This window comes from Macaca fascicularis, chromosome 15, assembly GCF_037993035.2.
Source record: "Macaca fascicularis isolate 582-1 chromosome 15, T2T-MFA8v1.1".
In the NCBI taxonomy this organism is placed as follows: Eukaryota; Metazoa; Chordata; class Mammalia; order Primates; family Cercopithecidae; genus Macaca; species Macaca fascicularis.
Genome location: NC_088389.1, coordinates 86,153,878 through 86,166,137, shown reverse-complemented (window position 1 = coordinate 86,166,137; position 12,260 = coordinate 86,153,878).

Here is a 12,260-nt window from a genome sequence, read left to right as displayed (position 1 = left end):
ATACCAAAACTTAACGAGATTCAACAAAAGTACTAAAAAGGAATTTTGTAGCAATAAATGCCTACATTGAAAACTAAGGATCTCGAATGAGCAACCTACTTTATGCCACAAAGAACTAGAAAAAGAACAACAAACTAAGCCCAAAGTTAGCAGAAATAAATAAATAATAATAATTAGAGTAGAATAAGTACAGAATAATAAAACAAGAGAAAATTCCGAAAATTAAGGGTTTTTTTGAAAAAATAAAAAAATTGACAAACCCTTAGCTAAACTAAGAGGAGGAGAGAAGACTCAAAATCAGAAATGAAAGAGGAAGCATTAAAATGTATTCCTAAGAAACAAAAGGATCAGAAGAATCTTTTATGAACAATTGTATGCCAACAATTGGATAACTTATAAGAAATGGATAAATTCCTAGAAACATACAACATACTGAGACCAATTTCAGAAGAAATAGAAAGCCTGAATGTAACAATAATAAACAAGAAAATTGTTGCATAATCACCCATTTCTTGTTGTATAAGCACCCATTGCACGTGAGTGCTACGAACTGATTTAAGCTTTATAGTCTAAGTGGAGTCAATTAAAATATCTGACTGTCCTACACATGAAAAATAAAAAGCTATTACTTTTTTGGCCTTCAGTTACATCTTGTCTTCATGTCCAGAAGCAGATTTCAGACATAGCACTTACTTACAAGTCCGTGTAATTTTAAAACATGAAAAGATAAGTTTGGGGCTATTAAAATAACTGTTCCAAGATTCAGTTGTAAGACATTTGTTCGGAGCCCAGTCCGTGAATATCCAATAATGCTATGTATTTTTCCTTTGCTATAGCCTGCTCAAACTTTTCACAACGAACTGATCAATGGAAAATCAAGTTGAGCAGAGAGCTAATATAAATGTGAAAAAAATAGATTTGAAAAATGTATCTATAAACCAAGAACAGAGCCTGATATGAAGGTAATAAGGAAAAATGCAAAATATGGTAGTTAAAAAGCATGATGGCAAAATTAAAGGGTAGAAAGAGACAGGAGTTTTTGCAAAATAACCACGTAATTTTAATTTTAAATTAAATATAAGCCAATAGTGCAATGCAGCCCATAAAGGGAAAAATGAAATGCAACTGATCAAGGAGGAAAACAGTGAGGTATTGGGCTTCATTAATACACAAAAGGAAACTCGTGGTGTTTGAATCACACCTGGCCTGTTTTACAACTTTCAGGCCACACATTAAGGGGAACATTGGCAAACTGACCTTCTGCCTGTATGTTTTATCCCTTATTAAAAGGGAAGTATTGAAGTCTACCACTATTATTGTATTGCTGTCAATTTCTCCATTCAGATATGTCAATATTTTATTTATATATTTAGATGCTCTGATATTGAATATGTATATACTTATAATTGTATCTTCTTAGTGATTGTTCATTTTATAATATAATAACCTTTATCTCTAGAGACAATTTTCAACTTTAAGTCTGTTTTGCCTGACATAAACATAGCCATTTCTGCTTTCTTTTTGTTACCATTTTGGAATATCTTTTTCTATCTTTTCACTTTCAGCCTATGTGTATGTTTGCATCTAAAGTGAGTTTCTTGTAGATAGCAAGTCACTGGATCTTGTTTTCTTCATAATTCAGTCTTGGCATATTGTTATATTCATTCATTTTCACAGTGCTATAAAGAAATACACAAGACTGGGTAATTTATAAAGGAAAGAGGTTTAATTGACTCACGGTTCCACATGGCTGGGTGTGGGGTGGGGGTGGCTCAAGTGACTTATAATCATGGCAGAAGGCAAAGGAGAAGTAAGTACCTTCTTCACAAGGCAGCAGGAAAGATAAAACGAAGGGAGAAGAGCCCCTTAAAAAATCATCAGATCTCCTGAGAACTCACTCACTATCAAGAGAAAAGCCTGGGGGAAATCATCCCTATGATCTAATCACCTCTTACCAAGTCGCTGCCTTGACAAGTGGTGATTGCAGTCAGAGATGAGATTTGGTTGAGGACACAGAGCCAAACCATATTGCCTGTATATTTATAAGAATTCATCAATTTCTTCTATATTATCCAATTTTTGGCACATACTCGTTCTTAAAAGTCCCTTATGATCCTTTATATTTCTGAGGCTTTTATTACAGTTATTTTTGCCCCTATTCATCAAGGATTGAGGCCCCTATAAATCCCCTCAATTCTCCTGCATTTAAGTGAGTGTTCTTAAAGAAATCTTTGTTCCCAGATTTTTAAAAACCATATTTACTGTAATATTATCAAGACATTACATTAGGAGCCATACCTTACCCATGTGTTCTTTGGTTTGTTGGTTCCTAATTTATAACTATGGGTAGTAAACGTGGTATGGAATTTTAGCAAAGTAGAAATTAAGCCAAATTCATTTATCCTTCAGCATAGCATACTTTCCAAAAGTTTCCTATTGAAACTTTCTTATAAAGATGGAATAAATCTGAGTATTGTCCAGTCTGGCTCTTTCATTATTCAGATAAATAAATTGCATTACATGGAGGTGAACATATTTGTACAAGACAATACAGCTAATAAGAACTTACTTTTATATTCCTCCACAACTCATTTCATTTGGTAAGATGAAATACAGGATAATGCAGAAATTATAGGATATGGCAAGGATATAACAGCCCAAAAATACTAAGAAGATGTGGTTGTCTCATAATCATGAAGATCAGAATAACTAAGCTACTTAACATTGTTTCACCAATTTCTAGTGCAGTGAACAGTAAATGTTTACAAGGGGGAAGAATGAACAGACACATTTTACTGAAATATTTCATACATATATGAAATTGAAAGATAAATGAAACCCAATACAGTTATTAGAAAGATGAGAAGATGAGATTGATAAGTTCCTAGAGAAATAAATATTGTTGACTGAGACTGTAGAATACAGGATTAATTTTTAATATATATGTCAGAAATTTTTCCAGCGATAACTTAAGCCTCAAAAAAGGTTGGAAATATGTAATTGTGTACATAAGGTATCACACTAAATGCTCTCAAAAAGTAAATAATTTGAATTTTGATTTGATTAAGATACACATTAATTGTATAATTATTTTGTTAGTACATTTTTAAAGTTTTTGGGAAATAGAGCCAAATCTTTGTATAGTTCTCTATCCTTATCCTAGTGGAATGTCTTGCATGTAATAAGCTTTGGATAAATACTTATTAAAAACAATAATAATGGTTTGAAGAGAAGAATGATGTCAACACAAATGAAGGATAATAATTATCATCTCAGGGCAAAGAGGAGGATTAAAAAAATCAAAATTTTTAAAAGACTGATTATCTAGAGAGAAATATTCTGGGAATGCAAGTGTTTCTATTGTTGAAAAAATGTACCCTATAATCAAGAAAAATAGGTCAATAGTTCCTATCGCCTTAAAGAATTCTAAAATTTTACTATTTTATTCTCTATTATTCCATGCTTAAATAGGCAAATCTATTGATTTGTCTGCTTTTTATAATAAGAAAAGAGAAAAAACCATATTCACGAATATTCTGCAAAATAAAGACATCATTATCAACTAATAAATTGTCTTTCTCTTATACCTGGGGATACCAGTAATATACACCTTTATTTTAGGACCTATCTTGTAGCCCTGAATGATTCGTATGTAAAAGTTCTAAATTTCACTGTTGTTAGAGAAGAAAGACGCAAACCTGAGCTAGCTTAAATAATGTCTGCAACTCAAGAAAAAAGTTCTTTTCTGTTGGAAATGATCTAACATAAACCAAGAAATGATCAAACACAAACTACATTTTATGTTAAGTGAAGGAGACAGAAGAATATAAAAGTCATATCTCCACAGGAGGTATGTGGAGTGTAAAATATCTTGTGTGTGGACAGTAAATACCTTGGAGGTGTGTGGACAGTAAAATACCTTGTTGAAAGGATATATTCAGTTCTATTAGATTAGAGGAATTCATCCAAAAAGGATTATAAAACACCAAACAAATTAAAAAGTGGGATAATTATTAATTCTAGGGAAACAACGATTTGTGTCAGAAAAGAAAGTCATTGTAGTGTACTATGTACTATGCTGTAAACAAAAATTCCATCTAAATAGTAAAAGAAATTGATTAAATAACAACAAAAATATGATATAACTAAATTGAAAAATGCAAGCAAGGGTGAAGTAAAATATGTTGGTGAGCAGGGCTATGATAAAAGCTGAGTCTTCATCATCCAAGGTAGAATATCAAAACTTACTATCTCTAAGTTTTTAAAAAAGATTAAAAATACACTTAAAAACAGAGGCAAAATTAGAAGAAATAATTTGAAGAGCTGAAAAAGTTGTATCAAAAAGTGTCATCTGTGTATAGGAAAGGCTGAGGCAGGAGAACCTTGGTCATTCTTTACCAACCTTGACTTTTTTAAATAAAAATTTTTAAAAAGCAAGTGATACTTCTGGAAACCTCAGTGAAGAATGATTTATCTCAGAATGTGTAACACTAAAGCAGAAATTCATTCTTCATGTGTTCTCCTATTATATAGAAGTATTTACACTTCTAATTTGGGGAAAAGAGAAAAAAGGACAGGGCTTTCAAATAGAAACTTAGCAAAATGAGTAAGAACAATCATTAAGCACTTTGATTAAATAAGTAAATTACACATGGAAATACACTCTGGCATTCTTTTTTTTATTTATGCTCCAAAATACTGGCTTCTGGCATGTTGTAAAATACATTTCTTCATTGTTATTTCTTTCTGGTCTTCAGATTTACTCAGACTTTTGCCAATATATCTGCTAAAAATTGAATAGAATATTATCCCAAGATGGCACCTTTGAACATATTTCAAAATGTTGATTATGAATATCAAACTGAAATGAACAGTGAAGACACCTGTTATTCCTTTTCTGGTTTTAAAAAATGTTCATGTCATTCTTGAAAGCAGAAGAAATGAAATTTTCATTTTAGTAGAAATGAGTTTGTGTGATTAATAATCTACACATGACTGAAATGTTCAACTAAATAACAATGACAAAAATGTATCTTCTTTATCGACTAAAATACTCTTGTATACATTATCCCCCTTTATTATGATCACTGATCATAAAGCCCTTCCGGGCCACAAAATGAAGAGTGAGTGGCATATCACCCAAATGGTTTCACATACAATAGATGATGATGCCAGGACCAAAGACATTGATAATTTGTGACAAGGGTGAAAGGGCTAGCCAGCTCTGGGAATCAGCCCCAATCAGCTGCTGAGAATACAGTGAAAGTCATGGTTAACTTTGTACATGTACACTTAAAGGTTTCAAAACTAGCCTAAGAGAAGGCTCAAAAACTTATTTTAACTTACCTGGAAAAATTATAATTTATAGAAAAGTTGCAAGAATACAATAAATTCCCATGGACACTGCACTTAGATTTAACAATTGTCAATATTTTGCACATTTGCTTTTTTACTCTATCTCCACACATACCTATGTGCGTATCGTTATTATGAATATTTTTCCTGAACAAAATTGAAAGTAAATAGCAGATATTATGACATTTTATCCTTGTTTTAGTATGTGCCTCCTAAGAGCAATGGCATTCCCTTACATAATCACAGTACAACAGTCAGGAAATTTAAAATGGATGCAATAATATGTTCTAACATATAATCCATATTCAAATTTTCCACATGTTTCAGTAGTATCCTTTGGAGTGATTTTTTAAAATAATAAACTCAACATTTTGAAGAAGAAATAAAAACAATATGACATAAAAATATAAACAACATAAGAGAAACTTAAAGAGTAGAAGAAAAGGCGAAGAGAGGACATTCTATCAAATTTCCTTTGGGGGAAAAAGTCAACATCTGTTTGTGATAGGCAACATAATAAGACTAATTCTATATTCAAGCAGCCCTAGTTTGGCTTCCTGTCTCTTTCATTTATTAGCAAAGTGTCCTTGAGCAAGTTGCATTACTCCTCTAAGCCTCAGTTTTCTTTATCTGTAAAATAAAGGCGGTTCTTACAAAATAGGGATTTTTAGAACATCAGAAGTGATAATGGTATGTCTCCCAATCCCTAAAATGTAGTACTTGTTTAGCAAATTTCAGCTTTTATTCCTAGATTCATAAAAACTTAACTCTTTACAGTTACCTCCTTAAAAAAAATGATTTGGCAAAAAAGAATTTATCTCTTGGTTCCTAAGTTAAATCTCTTGGTTCGTGATACCATGTTGCACACGGGTTTCCAACTGAACACTCTCATCCCACTGCCATTGAAGGGCATGTCACAGCTAATTATCTGTCATCACGCCCTGTTGCATAGGCAGTACCTTGCCTGCTGCTGCTGGGACCTCAGTGCTGTCTGTTGATTCATTTGCATTGCCTCCTGAGTGTCTCTGCTGTGTATGGATCACACAGAATGAAGCCCAGGGGCCAACTGGCAGACCCATCTGAATTGTGGAACATATCTAAGTCCCCTCCTCATTACTTAGTGAGTAATGTGGGGGATGTTCCCTAGTTCACACACCCTGGCAATGTAAACGGTCATCTGCTGCCTCATCTGCTTCTCCGCGTCTGGGGTGCAGGACCAGATCGGCTGAGGAACTTTGCTAGCACTTATGCAAATAGCTATGGGAGCTCCTGGGTTTGGCAACATTCCTTTCAGTAGCCTCATTTGTGGCTGCACCGTCTGCCTCTTTTGTGCTTTCACAGCTTTGTGAGGCAACCTCAAAATAGATCTCTCCCATACTCAAGTTGTATTTATGTCCCTTTACCATGGAAAGACTGAAACCCTTCCCAATACATTTAGTGCTCCCGGTTCGGTGTCTGAGTGACTGTGAGGTTTCCATTTAAACTCTAAAAGAACACGTATTTGAAGCAAAATCAGACTATGCATATCTAGTTCTGATTCCTCAAATTAGACTTAAAATATATAAATAAATTCTTACAGCATGTGTAGACGTAGAACAAGTCCCAAACTGTTAGGCATATATGTATAATACCATAGTTTTGTTCCAATACAAACTTCATTCTTCCAAATAAACTGCATAATACATACTTGTAAAAAAAAAAAAACTGCCTTGAATTTATTTTAAAAATTTTTCTTCAAACTACTAACTTCAGAACGTAACTGTGGCATTCAGAACAGGGCATTACTGAGTGACAAGGATACTGTTTAATCTTGGTATGAATTCTTATTTCATTAAGGGATGAGGTTTCTTAATTTTTCCTTCTCTTTCCTCTATATTGCTCTATACCTTTTACTAGGGGATACTCCTTTAGAAACTAAATTTAAAGTCTATTTATAAAAGAAAGAAAAAACAAAGCATTGTAAATAAGCCCCAACCATGAGAGATTTCTCTATCTACAAGCGGCCGTTAAGAACCACTGGAAATAAATGATACCTAAAGCTGATTTCCTCTAGGTGTCAGTATAGTCCCAGAAGTTTTAAAGCTTAGATTTAATGAAAAAATAGGAGCACAGTAAAAAAAAATGTTTACTGCTAGTCCATACTATTTATACATTTGAAAGATTTTTTTCTTGAAAACTGAACTAAATTTGCCACTATGAATGTTCATCTGTAGATGACAGAATAGATTTTGTACTAGAAAGAACAAGATATGGCTCTGATATATTTCTACAAACACACATTGTTTTTTCCATCTTTTTTGGCATTGGAAAGCCCTATCATTCACTATTGGCTATCATAAGTTACCCTGTCCTCTGGGCAGACATTAATGTTCTAAAATTTCAATAAACTTTGCAGATAATTATTGATACCCATTACAATAATTGGGCTCAATTTAAAATTCTCATTGGCAGTGAGTCTTACATTATACCTTTATCACCAACAGTGTAGATTTGTTTAATTAGACTAACACAGAATTTTTAAAGTAACACAAGATACATACATGTTAATGAGTATGTGACTGACATTTATCATAACATGTATTTTATTAAAACACTGTAATCCACATTCCTCCAGCCATAGAGAATCCTTCTCTATCTTCTCTCCAAATTAAGTTTCCTGAGAAGGCTGTATACCAACTGGATGCCTCCCAATGATCAAACCAGGAAAGTAATGGTGACACTGCCGCACCTATAGTTTTAGTGTATTTAAGAAATTCATTATGCCCTATTTTGTAATTTTTCTCCAAGCTTTATTTTGAAAACTGTCAAAGCCCCAGAAAACTGAAAAAGCAAAGCAAAACAATGAATACTTGTACAGACTATTTATTTCAACAGTTGTGAACATTTTGTGACATTGCATTTCTCTAAATAAATAGACATGTAATTTAAGTAAAACATCTTTCTGAGGAGATCATATAAATTATTGTTAATCAAAATCTCAGGTAATGTAAATAGCTATATCAGTTTTCCCTGAAGTCCTCAATCCAATTTTTATACGACACATAAGGGGTGTATGGATAGATGTAGGTGTCTAAATTCCTGCTGATATGATTGCAGTCCCCAAAAAAGGCTGGAGATCTGGATCAGGTAGATAATCACATACAGAGCAATCAGTTAGCAATGCCAAGTTGATAGGATCTTTGAGATCCTTTTCAGAGCTCATACTTCAAAGCCAGCACAATCTCTACCCTCCGAAGACCCAACCGGTGCACTTTATGTCTCATATCTCTACTATTACTCTGTTACCTGAGGAAGGTCTGAAAAGCACCACTCGAAAATTCAGAAATATGATTCTAATGACCTCACAGATAAATCTCTCCAATCATGGCAAAATCTCTGATCACAGATAGGAAATTAAAAATAACTAAAAACTTAAAAAAAAAAAAATAACATGATGGAAGTGACTTTGCCAAGTATAATGGATGAATCTTTATTCATTTCTTAGTTTGGATGGGTGACAAATTATTAGCCTTTCCTAGGCACCAAGTCTTAGTCTACTCAATTTTCTTCTATAACCTTATGACTAACCCAACTCCCAACTGATCATGTCACTCTCATAGTTCAAGATTAAATTTCATCTATCAGCTTTCTCCAGAGAATAAGATTGGGACAGTGTCAACTTTTTTTGAGACTTTATTTTGTACTTTGTCAAAATATTAAATAATTTTAATTCTGCTTAAGTAAAGTTTTTTTAAGAATATCTTTGAAGATCTCTAGTGAAATTACTTTATAAGTTTAAAGTACTGTTTTAGTTTTATATTTGCTACTATAACAAATTATGACAAACGTGGTGGCCTAAAACAAGACAAATTTATTTTTTTTTTCACTTCTGAAAGCTGTTTTTTTTTTTATACTTTAAGTTCTAGGGTACATGTGCACAATGGGCAGGTTTGTTACATATGTATACATGTGCCATGTTGGTGTGCTGCACCCATTAACTTGTCATTTACATTAGGTATACCTCCTAATGCAATCTCTCCCCCCTCTCCTCTCCCCCAACCCATGACAGGCCCCGATGTGTGATATTCCCCTTCCTGTGTCCTAGTGTTCTCGTTGTTCAATTCCCACCTATGAGTGAGAACATGCGGTGTTTGGTTTTTTGTCCTTGCGATAGTTTGCTGAGAATGATGGTTTCCAGCTGCATCCATGTCCCTACAAAGGACATGAACTCATCCTCTTTTATGGCTGCATAGTATTCCATGGTGTATATGTGCCACATTTTCTTAATCCATCTGTCACTGATGGATATTTGGGTTGGTTCCAAGTCTTTGCTATTGTGTATAGTGCCGCAATAAACATACGTGTGCATGTGTCTTTATAGCAGCATGATGTATAATCCTTTGGGTATATACCCAGTAATGGGATGGCTGGGTCAAATGGTATTTCTAGTTCTAGATCCTTGAGGAATCACCACACTGTCTTCCACAATGGTTGAGCTAGTTTACAGTCCCACCAACGGTCTAAAAGTGTTCCTATTTCTCCACATCCTCTCCAGCACCTGTTGTTTCCTGACTTTTTAATGATCACCATTCTAACTGGTGTGAGATGGTATCTCATTGTGGTTTTGATTTGCATTTCTCTGATGGCCAGTGATGATGAGCATTTTTTCATGTGTCTGTTGGTTGCATAAATGTCTGCTTTTGAGAAGCGTCTGTTCACATGCTTCTCCCACTTTTTGATGGGTTGTTTGATTTTCTTGTAAATTTGTTTGAGTTCTTTGTAGATTCTGGATATTAGCCCTTTGTCAGATGAGTAGATTGCAACAATTTCCTCCCATTCTGTAGGTTGCCTGTTCACTCTGATGGTAGTTTCTTTTGCTGTGCAGAAGCTCTTTAGTTTAATTAGATCCCATTTGTCAATTTTGACTTCTGTTGCCATTGCCTTTGGTGTTTTAGACATGAAGTCCTTGCCCATGCCTATGTCCTGAATGGTATTGCCTAGGTTTTCTTCTAGGGTTTTTATGGTTTTAGGTCTAACATTTAACTCTTTCATGCATCTTTAATTAATTTTTGTATAAGGTGTGAGGAAGGGATCCAGTTTCAGCTCTGAAAGCTGTTTTTACAAAGTCACTGGGCTGAAATCAATGCATGGTCAGGCCTGTACTGTCTCCGGAGGTCTTTTTCTTTGCCTTTTCCAGCTTCTAGAGAAAGTGTCATACCTTGCATTCCTTGGTTCATGGCTCTTTCTCTATCTCCAAAGCCAACCGGATCACATCTTCTCTGACTCTGCTTACATTTCCTTATGTCACAAGGCCTTCTTTGCCTCTGTCAAATCTTCCTCCATCTTCACTTCAAGCACAAATTTGTCATTGCATTTAGGACCCACCCACCAAATAATTCAGGATGATCTCTCCATTTGAAAGTCACTAATTTAATCACATCTGCAAAGTCCATTTTATCACATAAGAACATTCACAGGTTCCAGGAATTAGGACCTGAATTTTCGGGGGTCATTTTTCAGCTGACCACAAATACTTTCTTTGTGTGCCCATTTTGAGAAATTGGCTCAGTTATTACCAATAGATAAAAATGAGGCCAGTTCCAAATTCTTCATTTTTCTTCATTAAATTGCTGTGAAAAGTTTACTCTTAGACAGTTTTCTGGCAATGATAGAAGACACTGAATCAAGACTGTAAAACTGACTGAGGAATTCTGCTTTTACCTCATAAATCTTCCCTGAAATTTCCTGCTCTCCAATTATTTTTCTTCCTCTCTACATGGAATCTTTACTTTATGCTATATTTCTACTTAGAACACTTCTATGATAGACATTTTGGTTTCATCAATTAGCAGAGGGTTTCAAATTCCTCCTGTAAACCTAGTTTGTTTATTGGTTTGCTTTCGTTTTCTTTACATGTTCCCGTAATTAACATGGCTTTAGTAGTCACAGTTTGCACAAGAAAGGTTAACTCACCTGCCCTTGTGAAAACATCTTTCAGATTTAAGAAGAGTCCCAAGGGAGCACCCTGAGATTATTGCTCTTTGCAGGCTATAAGCTCTCCTTAAGTGATCTCAACCATTTTCACAGTTTTAATTACCTTCCCTAGGCTAATAATTCCTGAATCTCTATATTCAGCCTTAGACACTGCCATGAGCTTCAATTTCACATATTTAATTGCTGGCTAGAGAAATCCATTTGACTAGCTCTCAAGACTTTCAAATTCCATATATCCAAAATGGAACTATTTCTTTTCCCTATAAAACAAGCCTCATCCCTCCTTTACCTATGCCTCAGCTAAAAGTGCTATCATCTATGAGACACTTCAGCAGAAACAAGGAAGTCAATTTGGATTCCTCCTTTCTCTTTAATCTGCCAGTTGGCCACCCCATCTTTATAATGAATATACAACATGTCTGCTCATGAATCTTCAACAAATATTTTTCAAGTCTTTTCTTTCTCTAATTTTTCACCACTGCCTAGCTAGACCTCTGCAACCCTTAAAAAAGGCCTAAGACATTTTCATTTCCTGAAACTTTCAGTATGTTAACAGTGAAAAAAATTGCTAAATTAGTTATCACTATATATATTAAATACTTAAACTGAATGAACTAATGGTTTCAATACAAGTAAAATGGTGCTATTCATGAGAAAAATATAGGACTTATAAAAAATTCAGACCGTTACAGGAAATATGACTAATATTGGAATACAAGTTTAAAACTGTTTGATAATACAGCCTTTCAAACTTGTCAGTGTTTATCTGAGACTAAATGCATAATTTCACTTCAAGATAATATTAAATGTCTATATTTGAGAGTCTGTGAATGTGAGTCCAATACCGCATGGCCTTTCTGTAACTTCCTCTGTCCTGCCTCTCCCTCACTGATAGATTGAAGCCTGATCCACCATAGTTTTCTCCCTGCCTT